Raw genomic sequence first — 14,800 nt, 5'->3', positions numbered from 1 at the left:
ACGTGATAGTGCTATGTCACTTTGCACGCCATGGTAACTTCGGTTGTACTAACGGCAACTGCAGCTAGCGGGATACAGGGTTTCTCATAATCAACTAACTATAATTTGCCTTTATTAGGGAAACTGGGTAGTCTGATAGCTCCTACTATATCTTTGTAGATAGATGGCAGCTCTAACCTGTAAACAGCAATCCGAACCAGATCTCTTCTTTCTCTTGAGATATGAACATCTGTCACTAATGAATTGTTGTGTTTGTGTTATTGTATATAGCCTCCAGGGGTCTTGGAAATATGTGACCACTGTCATGAGGTACTGATGTCAGCCGAATTTCCATCCATTGCTCCAGATAAGCACCCTTGTGTCCAAAATCAGATCTCACCCAAAATGATGGAGAGCTACCTACTGGTGAGTAGTAATACTTAACTGTTGTTGTGATTATGTGAACCAAATAAAAGATCTGCCTTTTCAGGTATAGCTGAGATATTCATTGACAAATCAAAGTGAACTTGACAGATTAGCGTATATTTGGCATGCAAATGCAAAGGTGTGTGATAGCTATGCGCTATATATATACTACACGATAAATCACCCTGCCTTTTCTATGAATGCAAAAATCTGAGTAACCGAGCCATGCATTTTTCACTCTGGTGTAAAAAGTATGCCATGTTAATTTGCACTAAACAAAAAAAATGTATAGGAACCATGACTTAGTTTCAAGAGATAATCATAAATTTTATTGTGTTAATTTCAATATTTGCCTCTATTACTGCAATTCTATTCTCATCAACTAATATAATGCATGATACCTTTTTCTTATCTCTGATGTAATAGTCATAGTTATAGAACAGAACATTGCTTACAATTCATTTTCGTTTCTTTCCAAAGTAATTGATATGCTGGCCAACTGATTTGCGAAGCAGCATTGATAGGACAAGGTGATATATTAGTAGATTTAGCTCTCTGCATAGAAGGCGATCTATTTGTGCCAGATCCCTTTAATATGTATGCAGTTTTCTTATAGTCTCTATTATGTACCTATCGGATCTTGCATGGTTCAGTTGTTTATTAGATAATGCAGTGCAATGCATGACCTTGCGATACATTGCTGTGCACACGTTACCGGTCATTAGCTTGTTGATTAACATATGATTTTAACATTGTTTTGGCAAAAATATTATGTCGAGGGAACCTCGGTGGCTTCGAAGGTTGAACATCTAAGTGTAGGCTGCTGAAAGTGTACAACTAGATGAAGAAAATTTACAAGGCCCTTCAGAGATTGATGATTTATTACCAAAAAAGCATCCTAAATCTACTAGCCAAATTAAAATAACTTTTATGCTCAAACTTTCTTCAAACACATATGTAGTGTGATGTAAATGGTCCATTTATAAGCCAATATGATATTCTTGCCTGCAGGGGCGAGTGGAGATGTGTTACAGGTGATAGGGAAATTCTGAGTTAAAAATTTATCGAAATTATGCGGGGGAAACAAATTGTGGAGACTGATGGAAATTTTATTCCAAATGGATGGTCGACTGCCATTTAAATTTTTCTCTGTCATCTTTCTTTTTCAGGGTAGCTGAAGATTTAGAAAAGGAGTGCATAGGAGGAGCCAGGAGCAACTACAGAAGAATTACTCTTTAGATGAACAAATATTTTGAATTATGTATAGATTTTAGCTTCATAGGAAAACTTTGTTCTAGTTTGCAGGATCTTTTCATAATTATTTGTATCTTTCAATTGAATGTCTGATTTGATTTAGTTATGAACTCAAAATGTTTGTTCCTACTAATTAGTCCGCTGCCTGTATTTACCAAGCATGCTAATTGTGCAAAGGGGATTCTTGTGAAAGCAATTGGTGATATGGGTGAATGCCTGTACAACGTTGTTCAATGACGAGAAGCTTACATTGCAAACATTTTACAGTCCACGCCCCTCAATATTAGTTTTCAAAGGACGCTAGTTGGTGATCGTTGGGAGGCTTGGCTTCATCTCGTAAGAAGGTTGATGGATGTCCAGTTGTGTCAACAGCCAGATAGATTGTATTGGAAACTGACTAAGGACGGCGTGTTTTCGGTCAAATCCATGTACCTGGATGTCATAAACTCTAGTGTCATTCCCTCCTTGAAGCATGTCTGGAAAGTGAAGGTGCCTTTGCGAATCAAAGTGTTTATGTGGTTTGTACATAAACAAGTCATTTTGACAAAGGATAATCTGGCAAAACCCAATTGGATGGGTTCTGCTAGGTGTAGCTTTTAATATTACTCCACCTACCTCCATCAACATGTTATTTCGAACGTGGCTTGATGGGGTTGATTCAGATATAGCGAGGCACATTCATGTTGGAGTTTGTGCCTTATTATGGGCAGTCTGGAACTGCAGAAATGATTTGGTTTTTAACAGGACATCGAACATTCACTTTTTGCAGGTTATCTTTAGGGCCACAACATTGATCCATATGTGGTCGCTACTCACTCCGACGGAGGCCAGGTGGCGTTTGGCTACTGCATCTACCCGATGGGAGATGGTAGCTCGGGTTATTTTCAACCGGTTTGGATGGCGGTCATGTAATAGGATAGGCATGTAGTGCTCATATTTTATTTGCCAGCTGGTTGTGGCTTTCGATCTGGCTCTTATGAGCGTTTTGTTTTATTTCTTACTTTGAGACTTGGAGACTTTGTTACGGGATTTTTTAATAATATGAGCCGTATGCATCTTTCTGATGCAGAGGCTGGGGTAAACCCCCTTTTCCAAAATAAAATAAAATGGGTGAATGCCTTTATTTAATGATATTTGTTGCTTATGAATGTAATTGTTGATACGGGCGGATGCCTTTATATAATGATATTTATTGATCATTCTGCACATGCATCTATGGTGCGATAAAGTAAGTGAATTTAAATGATGAATTGCACATTTGAAATAAATCAAATAATGTTTAATGTAAAATATTTCATTGTTACAAACAAGCATACATATATTTAGAGACGAACACGACGTATCTACACAACGTGTATAAGAATGGGCCCATGACAAATGAAGGTCTTTTATGTAGAGACGTGATAGAGCGCATCTAAGATAACGTCTCAACATACCTAGAGACGATTTTGAACGTCTCAATATAGCGTCTCATGCCACGTAGACACGCTTAGAGAGCATGTCTACATGTTTTGAGACGGTCCATGAGAAGACGCTCCAAAGACGCTTTACTAAGTCGACTGTATGGTTGCCTAGATATGAAATAGCACGTCTGTAGCTATGAAAGTACACGCCTCTACAGGCAGATTTTCTTGTAGTGTTCCTTTCATGGCCACTTGATGTGATGTAACAGTGTTTCTCCCAACGTCCTTTGCTCATCAAAGTCTCCTAGGACATTCTTCAGGGCAAATTCATTGAATCCAGACTTTACTTCAGTCACGTAGCACTTCACATAGCCCGGCTTCAGTGGTGCATTGTCCAAGAAGAGGCCATCTTCCAAGAAGGGTGGGCAAACCCAGGCTGTTGCACATTTTAGTGTACCTTCATAATGTGTAAGAACGCCCTTCAGTTTGTCTTTCATTCCAGATAGATCAGATATAGCATCATCACGAGAAGCTGCAGTCTCAGTGTTGCTGGGGTCAGCTGATGCACAACTACTCTTGTGCAGTGTTGTCGTGCAATAAGCAACATCATCCATGCCTGCCTCCCCTCCCATCTGCTGGCTATCTGTCAGTGTTAGAGTATTTTGCATCATCATTGACTCCTCAATATCCTTTTGCACAGCCGGATAAATCTCCTTCTTCAACTTTTCAAACAATGCATCCTGCTTCATTTCACTCCTCACTTTTTTCATGCCGAGCCTCTCTTCTTTGCTGAGTGTGAAAGCCCTCTTGTGCGGGACATTAACACCTATACCCCTTGCACGTCCAGGGGGCTATTTTGTGTCCAGAGCAATGGATAGAATGTCACATGGCCCCGAGTTCCTGTAGAACCTTCCAGGGATCTTGGAAGCCTCTACGATCACTTCATATAGTTTAGCATCACATGCGTTTTCAAAGTAATAAGTTCTGTCATCACGCCTCTTTGCACGTGCCCACAAGTAGTCTCTGGCGCGTTCGCCCTTGATTTCACTAAAGACCGGATTCCCACCCGCCACTACTACTTCTTGTCCTCCTGTTCCCATATCAGTTTCATGTCGTAGTATCCTGCCACACCCATACGGTGGGGGTGTATGTTCTTCTTCTAAAGTTCTAATTGCTTGAAACTCTTCACAGCAAACTCTGGAGTTGCCCTGACCCTTTTGAATTCTGCCCAGTCTGCATTTGTAATTTGGGGGTATGCGGGGATTGGGTCCTTGCCTTCACTCAAGTACTTCTTGTACAACACGTGCTTCCAGTTTCTCCAAGCATCCCTAGCCTTCTCCAGTGCAGCGTGTTCCACTTGCATTCTCCACTGCTCTGGAATGTTGAAGTGACCCATCATCTCCCGGACTATCCTTCGTCGTGTTTTTGTGTCAGCCTTCTGAAACCCCGACAGATTAATGTTGAGCCTTGCCCTGCGAATAAATCCACACACACTCCTGAACCTCATGCATGCTTTATCTGGTTTAGTTGGAGCCTAGGACTTTAAATCAATCTCGGTTACTTCATAACACCTTTAGGCTGGTGTGTGGGCTTCCTTGGAGCGTTCCTCCGTGTCCTGACCGGAAGGGTAATTGCTGCAGCTCTACCTCGTTCAATACTACTTGATCCCTCACAATCTGCTGAAGACCTAGGGTTGTCCGAATCAAATGAACACATGCGAAACACAGGAAAGGAGGATAAGCATAAAACTAACAACTCGATATCAAGCTTTCTAAACATGCCATGCAATAATTTAGAAAATGTACAACTAATTTGTTAAGTTTGTGTAACTCGGGCGCCCGCGTTATGTAAATAGGCAGTAACTTATTGGAACAAATACAGCTTATATTTAGTAAGGAAGGTAGATAATGAACATATATACGCTCTCCGTTATTTTATAGCCAATTTGGGAACATACGGAACGAAATTGGAAGAGGGATTGTGAGGAATATGCCTCAGCGCGATGGAGAGCAGTAAATAACAGGCTTCTTAATGCAAACCCAGCCGGACCACAGGAGAGGCGAGGGTTACTGCATCGATATGCTCAATGGTGGCTGGCGAGCAAACGAAGACGGTGAGGCGTGGGCCGCCGCATGTTGGGAACGGTAGTGGAGGTAGGCTTGACGCCGAAGAGCGGGCACATGGCCGGGTGAGCATGGCGGCGCCGGAGAGGGTTCTGCTGTGGATTTGGGGGAGGGTGGAGCTGACGAAGGATATTGGGTGGACTAGTTGAGTGAAACGCGGGTGGATGGTGGGGGGGTGTTGGCGGCCTAGGTGAAAAGGGTGAAAAATATCCCCGGTCGCCTCGCGCGCAGAAAGGCCTATGCAAATGGTTTCTGCTAAGTGCTCGTGTGCACAAATAGAATAATTTCGTTTGAAATGAAGACGTACTAATTCTGAAATGAAGATGTGAGTTCATCGTTTCTCATCTAAATTTTTCGCACGTAAACCAATCACAATTTTACCACGGGTTTGATTTGCTGGCGCATTTTAGGTCTCCTGTGCTATATGTAAGACATTTTTTGGCATTTACCATGCATGTTAACATATAATTCAATTCCTAGCCGACTGCATTTCCTGTCGAAAGGGATGAGGATTGCCGTTTGATCTAGGAGCATCCAATGGTGCAGACGTACGATCCCTGGGGTTTGGGTTCTGGCCAATCAGAACGCACAACTCAGATCATGCGCGTGGCAGAGGGGTGTGTGTGTGTGGGGGGGTGCATCGGCCACAGTTTAGTGGACACACAACTTTTGTGAGTGAACCGTGTGCTCTTTGAAAACATTTACATTACCTAACATCATATTTTTTTCGAATGAAAACATGAGTTCATCTATTCGCCTCCAATTTTTTTCCACGGTAAGAAATCATGAGTATAGTGGAGAGTGTCATATACTAGTATCATGAATATACAGTACATATGGTACTACCTTTAATTAATTATAGCGCATGGTATAATACATAGAGTATAGTATCATATATAGATCATATTTATTGCCATGCATGACACAAATTAGCATCACATTTAACATGATACAGTATCTACCTACTATATGTGACCCTAACCCTCTTTATATATATTTAACCGCTCTTAACATGATACAGTATCTACCTACTATATGTGTGTGTGTGTGTGTGTTACGGTATCTACCTATGTTACTGCTTCTTTGCCACATCATCATACTTTCTATTCCTGGGTGCATGATACCGGCTATGATACCTATGGCCACCCTAATAACGTTGGTCATAATATGGGAGTATCAAGCGGTATGATGCATGCCAGCTAGACTTTTTGATGATGTGGCACGTAGTTAAATGATGAAAGAGAGGGCATGGTATCATATGATGATACCGTATTTTATTAAATGATGTACTACTTTGTGTCATGCATGGTAATTAATAGGGAACCTAAGATCGATACTAACTCATGATACTATCACTACAAAAAAAGACACATCCGTGACATTTTGGGCTGAACAATTTTTTTTCTGTCATACTTATGACACTTCTATGACGATAATTGTGACAAAACCCGGTATCATCATAGATGTGGTGGGCTCCTACTTCTATGACAAAAAATCATGACAGAAAATGGGCTTTTCATCTTGGGCGAGCCGGAGACGCAGCTGCATGACATTCTTTGGGCCGTCCATGACGGAAAAAACCGTTGTAGAAGCGAAGGCGAGGAAAATTTCGGGGAGTTCCCGGTTATGGTGGGTGGTCGGGGGCCGAGCGATGCGCGTTTCTCTCATACACGTACGCGCGTGTGTGCGAGGCGTTGGCTCTAACTGAACCTGAGCGAGGCAATGGGCTCTAACTGAATCCGAGCGATTGCACTACAAGCTACACGTTACTGAACCCGAGCGATCGATATATGACTGTTAACTGAATCCGATCGAACGATTCCTTCGCTACTGCTGCTAACTTAAGCCGATCGATGTTGCCTCTGGATGAACAGGACCCCAATCGATCGAGCCGGTTGGGGCTGGATGAATAGGACCCCGTGAAGGGCTGGATGAACAGGTAGACCCTGTGGAGGGCTGGATGAACAGTAGACAGTAGAGGGGTGCCCGTGGAGGGGTGGTTGAACAGTAGCCGATGGAGTAGCTCGCGGTGGAGGCTGGATGAACAGGAGCCTGTGGAGGCTGGAGGAGGTCGACGGTAGCCCATGGAGGCTGGAGGAGGTCGACGGTGGAGATGAACAGTATCCCGTGGAGTCCCGTTTTGCGTTACGCCACACCCCTCCCGATGAATAGGACCCCCGTTTCGACCGTAGCACTCCAACGCAAGTCCGTTTCGTCCGTTTTGCGGTACGTCACACCCCTTACGATCAACATGACCCCCGTTTCGACAGTAGGAGGTAAGTTTCCTCCGTTTTGCGGTACGCCAGACCCCTCCCGATGAACAGGATCCCGTTTCGAACGTGGACGGTCGAACACAAGGACGTTTCCTCCGTTTTGCGGTACGCCAGGCCTCGTTTCGATCGCCTGTTCCGTCCAAGCCCTCCCGACGAACACGACGATGCATTCTGTTCCCACCCAGCCGGTTGGCTCCCTGTGAACACGACGACAACGCAGTTTCTCTGTTCCGACCCAGCCATGTACATGAGCCCTGGTCGTACGTATGCGCGAGAAGGCATTCGAGACCACGCCCGTATGTACATATGGGGCCGTCTTTTCTTTCTTGCACCCTGGCCGTTGTACGTACGTGTACATGCTACGTGTGTGCCTATACGAAGACATGTGCGCACCTCTACATCGACGAGTATGTACATACACGTTCGTGACTAGAATGACAATGCTACATATGGTTCGACCAGGTGGGTGCCGACTATCAGGCACTTCCTTGCGTGCGAAGATGTAGCTGGTGGATCAGATCAGTCAGGGGGGCGAATCATTTTTTGCCCGGACGCACTTCCTTCCGTGCGAAGATGTAGCTGGTGGGTCCCAGTAGTCAGGGGGAAACGTTTTTTTTGCGAAATACGGTGGCCCGTTCGGTGGATCCCTGCTGTCAGGTGGAGGAATAATTATTTTGCGCGTAATAAGGAGGCACTTCCTTGCGGCCGCCGTGGACCCAGCTGTCAGTCTCTCCACGTACAGTACTCTTCCGATGGAAGTCGTTCCTTGACCTAGTTGACCACGCCGCACCGAGAGCACCAGGGCGATGGACGACGGTGAGGCCTAGGAAGGGGATGACGCGGAGCCGGGGAAGACGCGATAGTGGAAGCCCGCGCGGAGAGGAGCATGAGGGTTCACTGGTTCGGCTGCGGTGTGAGGCTGCCGTTGCCGCAGAATAACAGGGGGTGTGGGTGAGTAGAGGGATGGCCTGGCTACTGGTGGGAGTGGTAGGGGGTGGTGAGGCCTCCGCGGCATCACAGCCGTCCACGGGAGGCAAGAGCACGCGGCACGACCGGCGCTGGTTTGGGCGGCTGGAGCAAGAAGACTAGAGGTTGAAGAAGCACTAGGGCCGTTGGATGGACAGGTACGGTCACTGGAGCTAGAATCGTTCATATTGACTAAGTTGACAAAGCCCTCCGTCCCCGTCAACTTAGTTGGCCCACAAGTCATCCTCCCACTATGGTGGGTCTGAGCTAGCAGGGGCTATTCATTTTTTGTGCGTAATAAGGAGGCACTTCCTTGCGTGCGAAGACATAGCTGGTAGGTCCGACCTGTCAGCGGGGGGAACGTTTGTTTGCAAATAAGGAGGCATTTCCTTGTGTGGGGTTGTGGACCTAGCTGTCAGGCTCTCCGCGTACAGTCCACGTCCGATGGATGTCGTTCGTTGACCACGTTGACCAGGCCGCACCAAGAGCACCATGACGGTGGACGATGGCGAGGCCTAGGAAGGGAACATCACGGAGCCGGGGAAGACTCGGCAATGGTTGCCCACGCGGTGGGGAGTACGAGGGTTTACTGGTCTAGCTGCCATCGCCGGAAAATAACAGGAGGCGTGGGTGAGTAGAGGAATGGCCTAGCCAGCAATGAAATAGGGTGGGGCGGTGCGGCCTATGCGGCATCATAGCCGGCCACGGGAGGTGGGAGCAGGCAGTCCCACCGGAGCTAGTTTGGACGGCTGGAGCAAGAAGATCAGATATTGAAGAAGCAGCACGGCCATTGGATTAACATCCAACGATCACTGCTTCTAGAATCGTTTGTGGACTCAGTGGACAAAGCCAAAGTACACGTCATCCTAGTAGACCCACAAGTCAGCCTCCAAATCTGTCCCAAACAGCATACAACCCGAAATTTCTAGCCATATTCAAATTAATTTTAAATCTACATATACCTTAATTTAAATTCAATGAAATTTTACTCACACAAAAACAATGAAATTTAAAATATCAAAATCTGAAAGAAACTGTATTTTGGAACTAATTGCCTATTTGATGTATTTTTTTCATTTTATAGCCCATTTCTTATTACTTATAGCCCATTTCTTATTACTTATAGCCCATTTTCTGGGCAAAATGCATCCCTCCTCATCTTGAAAGATTTCCGGCCCAGCAGGGCGTTGAAAAGCAAGTAGGCCTACATTGGTTATTCTGCAAAAAACAATATACCTGGCTAGCCATTTTAAGAAAGGAAAAAAACAAACTAAGCTGGTTATGTACTAAACATATGAAATAAAAGCCTGGGCTAGACGTGCCATGGGTCCCGCACAACCCAGTTAATACACTTCTCCATCCCGAAAAAACAAAATTACTGCGCGCCCTGCTGGGTCCCTACTGTCATCCTTACCATGTACAGTCATCTCCTTATTCCTCTCGGTTGTTGACCATGTTGACAACACCGGAGGGCGGCGCCGCGGTGAGCGAACCAACGCTGAGGACGATGGTGAGGCCTCGGACGGTAACGAACAGGAGCCGGGGAAGATGCGCAGAGTTTTAGGGTGTGATGTGGCCATGATGCGTGCGCGGCAGCACAACCAGTCATGGGAGGCGGGACTAGGCGGTCCCGCCGGCATTGGTTTGTCTTTGGCGGCTCGAGGAAGAAGAGACTGAAGAAACACGACAGACATTGAATGTCAATGAAACGGTCAAGGTTGGCACAATCATTTGTTGACTAAGCGGACACCAAGCAGCATACTTTTTTATATATAGGAAGAAAAGAAAAACTGGGCTCGTTGGCCTGATAACATACTCGAAACTGCGACCGTTCGATCTTGTGTTGCAACTAAAACTGCGAGGAAAATGCGTTCGTCTGCCGTTCTCCTCACAGGGAACGTTTGTCACATAAGTGACTAGCACCCTTGGTTTTCAACTGAGAGGTCTTCGGTTCGAGTCCCAGGAACTCTCAATTTTGTCCTCCTTCCTTCCTTGCAAAAAAAGGGAAAGAAAATCAAAGACTTGGGAAGGCTTATAGAAAAAGCTAGTGTACTAGTAAAGAGACGCTGCCGAGTTTTAGAAAAAAAAGAGACGTGCTCCTGTAGCTGGTTCGAATCCAAACCTAGACTATGATTATATATGGTGCTATGCTACTCTGCATGTAATGAAACTGACATATCCAACATTCGCTTCTCCTCTTTTCTACTTACTCTGCCTAGCATCAGAAGCTCTGGCGGCAGCAACCATGTTCGCTGGCTGCTCGTCCACGTGCTCTTTAGCGGACAACAACTAGATATGCGCAAAGTCGCCACCCGTACCATCGCCTGTGGGTCTCATCACACCCCCATCGGCACACGCAACGCAGCCGGTTGCTCATCGCAACCCGCTTGCGTTGGTGTGGTGCCACCGCTGCAAATCACGCAGAGTCATCTATCGCGTCTCAACCACAATCCTCAACCCTGGCCGAGTCTTCTACAAATGCCTGAATCATGGGGTAATAATATGTTTAAGTGTTGTTCTGCTGCTTTCAATTGCTGATTTTTTTAATAGTTTGGTTGATGATCTTCCAATTTGATTTGTGCAGAAAATGGAAGGTTCGTGTGATTTGTATTTCTAGGAAGTTGCTGATGTGGGGGAACACAACTACGCTGATTATTTGATTAGCCGAGGAATCCCAATACCAGCAGGTTGGGGTGTTGGAGAAGTAACTGAAGGAACGATAGAAGAGGAAGATGCAGAGCAGAAGGTTAAAGATGTAGTTCCTCTGATCATGGCCAAGCAACAGCTGCTGAACGGCCTTGACAGCAATGAGGTGATGAAAGAGCTTGTGAAGATAATGGGCAAAATCGATGTGCTCTATAGGATGATTGGCTCTTTATTTGAAGTGTATGTAGCACTCGTGATGTATTCAATGGCTATGACATGAGCACTTTGCTGAAACTAGTAATGAAAGAAACCTGTGTAGCAGGCTGGGCATAGTGTTGTGAACATCTAATGATTTCTATTAACGGAGATCAGGGGGTATCCCCTTTTGCTCATAAATAAATAAATGGGAGAGGCCCTGTTGGGTCAGCTTTGTTCTCATTCGAAGACGTCGAGCAAATTGCAGTCCAACAACAAACTATGTCATCAAATTCAAGTTTCACAGCCAAACTGAGTACAACTAAACAACAATGTCATCATGTTTTAGTTTTCATACAATCACCAAACACAAATCAACATACATAGCAAGTGATGTCCTCACAGCACAATACTAAACAACATGTTCATCAAGTTTTAGTTGTCATAGCAAACACAATGTCACATAGTAGATAAAAAAATGTCTTCTGACAGGCAAATACGACAAAAGCAATGTAATCATCATCCGCAGCAGCAGCGTCAACATCTTCTCCATGTGTATCCGTCTGAATCGTAATTCCCCACAGTGTCATCTTCTGCTTCGTCCCCAACGGCCTCGAACGTTGGCTTCTTCTTGATCAACTCTTGTATGTCCACAGCACGACAAGCAATCTTTTCGCCGGTGTCATTGATGTGACGGTTCTCAAAGATATTAGGAACATCTTTGTTATCTTGTACATTAGGAGCAGTGTAAGCATCATCTTGTTGTGCAACTACATTAAATGAATTCCTCTGCTCAAACCTTTGCAATACTCTCCAGTTATCGCTGCGTGCAAATGTGTCTTCCAAGAAAAATATCTGCGTTGCTTGATTTGCCAAAATAAAAGGCTCGTTTGTCTAGTACGCCGCCTTGACATTGATGGATTTGAAATAATCATCGGCTCTGGGTTTTGTGATCCTGGAAAACAGGTTATACCAACGACAGCACAACACAACCTCACACCGATAATCCTCGAAACTGGAGATATACTGCAACTGAACAATGTCTTTTATGTTAGCATACATTTCAGTTGTCTCTTTGTCATACGTATTCGTGCTCATGATGGCACTGTTTTGTGTCTTCCTGCCTTCGTCTCGTGCAAGGGTGTTGTAGCGCACATCTCCAACAATGCAAGATTCATAATGTCTTACCCGAGTATCAGGACCCATTGCTAGTGAGTAAAGGGCATCATCAACTGCCTGCCCATCCTCCCGCGTCTTCTTAACCTATGGTTAGAAAATAGACTAGTTGATCATCTTATGTACTCAATATATTAAAAAATTGACAGTGCAATTCAAAAGCTTACATGGCTGTTGAACCATTTCGCAAATCCTGCCATAACCACTTTGTCAATGTTTCTTGGATTTTGCGGCAGTAACTCCTTTTTTGTAGATGCTGCACAACATAGTGATCGCATCAAACATCTAAATATATAAGAATGTGCTGCAAGTTTAGTAGATTACGATATATAAGTTGTAGTACTTCACTTACTTGATATAAGGTAGTATCTCAGGACAGTTATTCAACACATACCAAACAATTTTGTCCAAATATTTAGGTTTGTCCTCTTGTCGACTCTTCCCTATAACTCGAACAGAATAATCGAAAACATTGAGCCCGAGATTGTCTTCACCCACCTCTTTGCTAAGCTGATCAGCTGTTTCAATGTACTTTGAGCAGAATGTCAACGCTTCTATAGCAATGTAGGCCTCTACAATGGAACCCTCGGGTCTAGCTATGTTCCTAACATAGCCCTTGAAAGTGCCTAGCTGCCTTTCAATAGGGTACATCCAGCCATACTGTACTGGACCTCTAAGTAGTGCCTCATCATGTAGATGAATAGCCAAATGCACCATCACATCAAACAAGGCTGGAGGATATATCTTCTCAAGGTCGCATATGATAGTTGGTATGTTGTCTCTAAGACGGTCCAAAGCATCTATCCTGATATTTCTACTGCAGAGTTCCTTGAAGAATTGTCCCAACTCTACAACTGCTCTGTATAAGTCAGGGCGGTCCAATCCTCTAAGGATAACAGGTAAAACCCTTTGAAGTAGGATGTGGCAGTCATGAGTTTTCAACCCTTGTACCTTTTTTCCATCTGCATTGACTCTCCTTTCAGGCTTGGAAGCAAATCCATGTGGGAATCTCACACATGATAGGACCTCGTAGAATTCTTTTCTTTTTACCTTCTCCAAGACGTACACAGCTGGTGCCATATCCCATGGTTTACCTTCATCTTGCACCTGCAAATCCTTTCTGATACCCAGGTGTGTCAAATCAATCCTAGATTTTAAGGTATCTTTCGTCTTGCCTGCAATATTAAAAGTGTGTCGATAATGTTGTCACATATATTTATTCTCGATGTGCATCACATCAAGATTATGCCGCAGATCCAAATCTTTCCAATACTCCAAGTCCCACAAAGTGGACCTGCGGGTAAACTATAATCTCTCTTCTGCCCTGCCACGCTTCCTTTTCCCGCTACCATTACCAGGATGGTTTCCTGGTGTAATATGCCTGACCTTCTCTCCACTTGCAACTCATAGGCAGTGAGCCTCTTTGGCGCATCACGGTTTTCATGCTTTGCATTGAATACATGTCTTCGGTATTTTCTAGGATGCAGCTTGTCCTTCACAAGGAAACGACGGTGTCCAATGTAACAGATATTGCTAAGTATTGCATATGACAGCAGATTCCTGTCACAGCGAACACATGCATTGTAACCATTTGTTGTTCGCCCTAACATAGTGCCCAAAGCCGGATAATCATGGATGCACCAAATTATAACAGCACGCACAAACAAATCAGCTGGTGGGCTACTATATAGTCTCGAGTGAGAACACCCCTCCATAGCTATTCAAGTTCCTCCACAAGAGGCTCCATGAACAAATCAAAAATCCTTTCTAGGAATTTTTGGACCTGGGATGAGCAAGGCCATCATGTAGTTTGATTCTTTGGTGCAGACATTTGGAGGTATGTTGTAAGGGATAACATGCACTGGCCACATGCTATATGTGGTGCTCTGGTGCCCAAATGGGTTAAATCCATCTGAAGCTAAGCCAAGTCTAATGTTTCTCGGGTCAGCAACAAACTTTTTGTGTTTATCATTGAAGATTTTCCACTCACTACCATGAGATGGATGGCTCATTACATTCTGATCTCTATACTCCTGGTTCCTAGAATGCCACAGTACATCCTCTCTTGTTTCAGCATCATGAAACAACCTCTGCAATCTTGTTGTAATTGGAAAATGTCTCAGAACATTATGAGGAATCCTCTTCACAGCATCGCCATCTTTCCATCTTGATGATTTGCGTTTCGGGTATTCACTTAAGTTGGGATAATCCCTCCAGAACAGAACACAATTATTCTTACAAACATGGATCGTATCATATCCAATTCCAACTGAACGAAGGAAATTCTTCATTTTTACTGTAGGTGTGTGGTAGCTCAGACGCATCTGGGAAAGATTTGCATAAAGCAGCCAACATCGCA

This window comes from Triticum aestivum, chromosome 6B (assembly GCF_018294505.1).
Source record: "Triticum aestivum cultivar Chinese Spring chromosome 6B, IWGSC CS RefSeq v2.1, whole genome shotgun sequence".
Classification (NCBI taxonomy): Eukaryota; Viridiplantae; Streptophyta; class Magnoliopsida; order Poales; family Poaceae; genus Triticum; species Triticum aestivum.
This window is presented reverse-complemented; position numbering follows the sequence as displayed.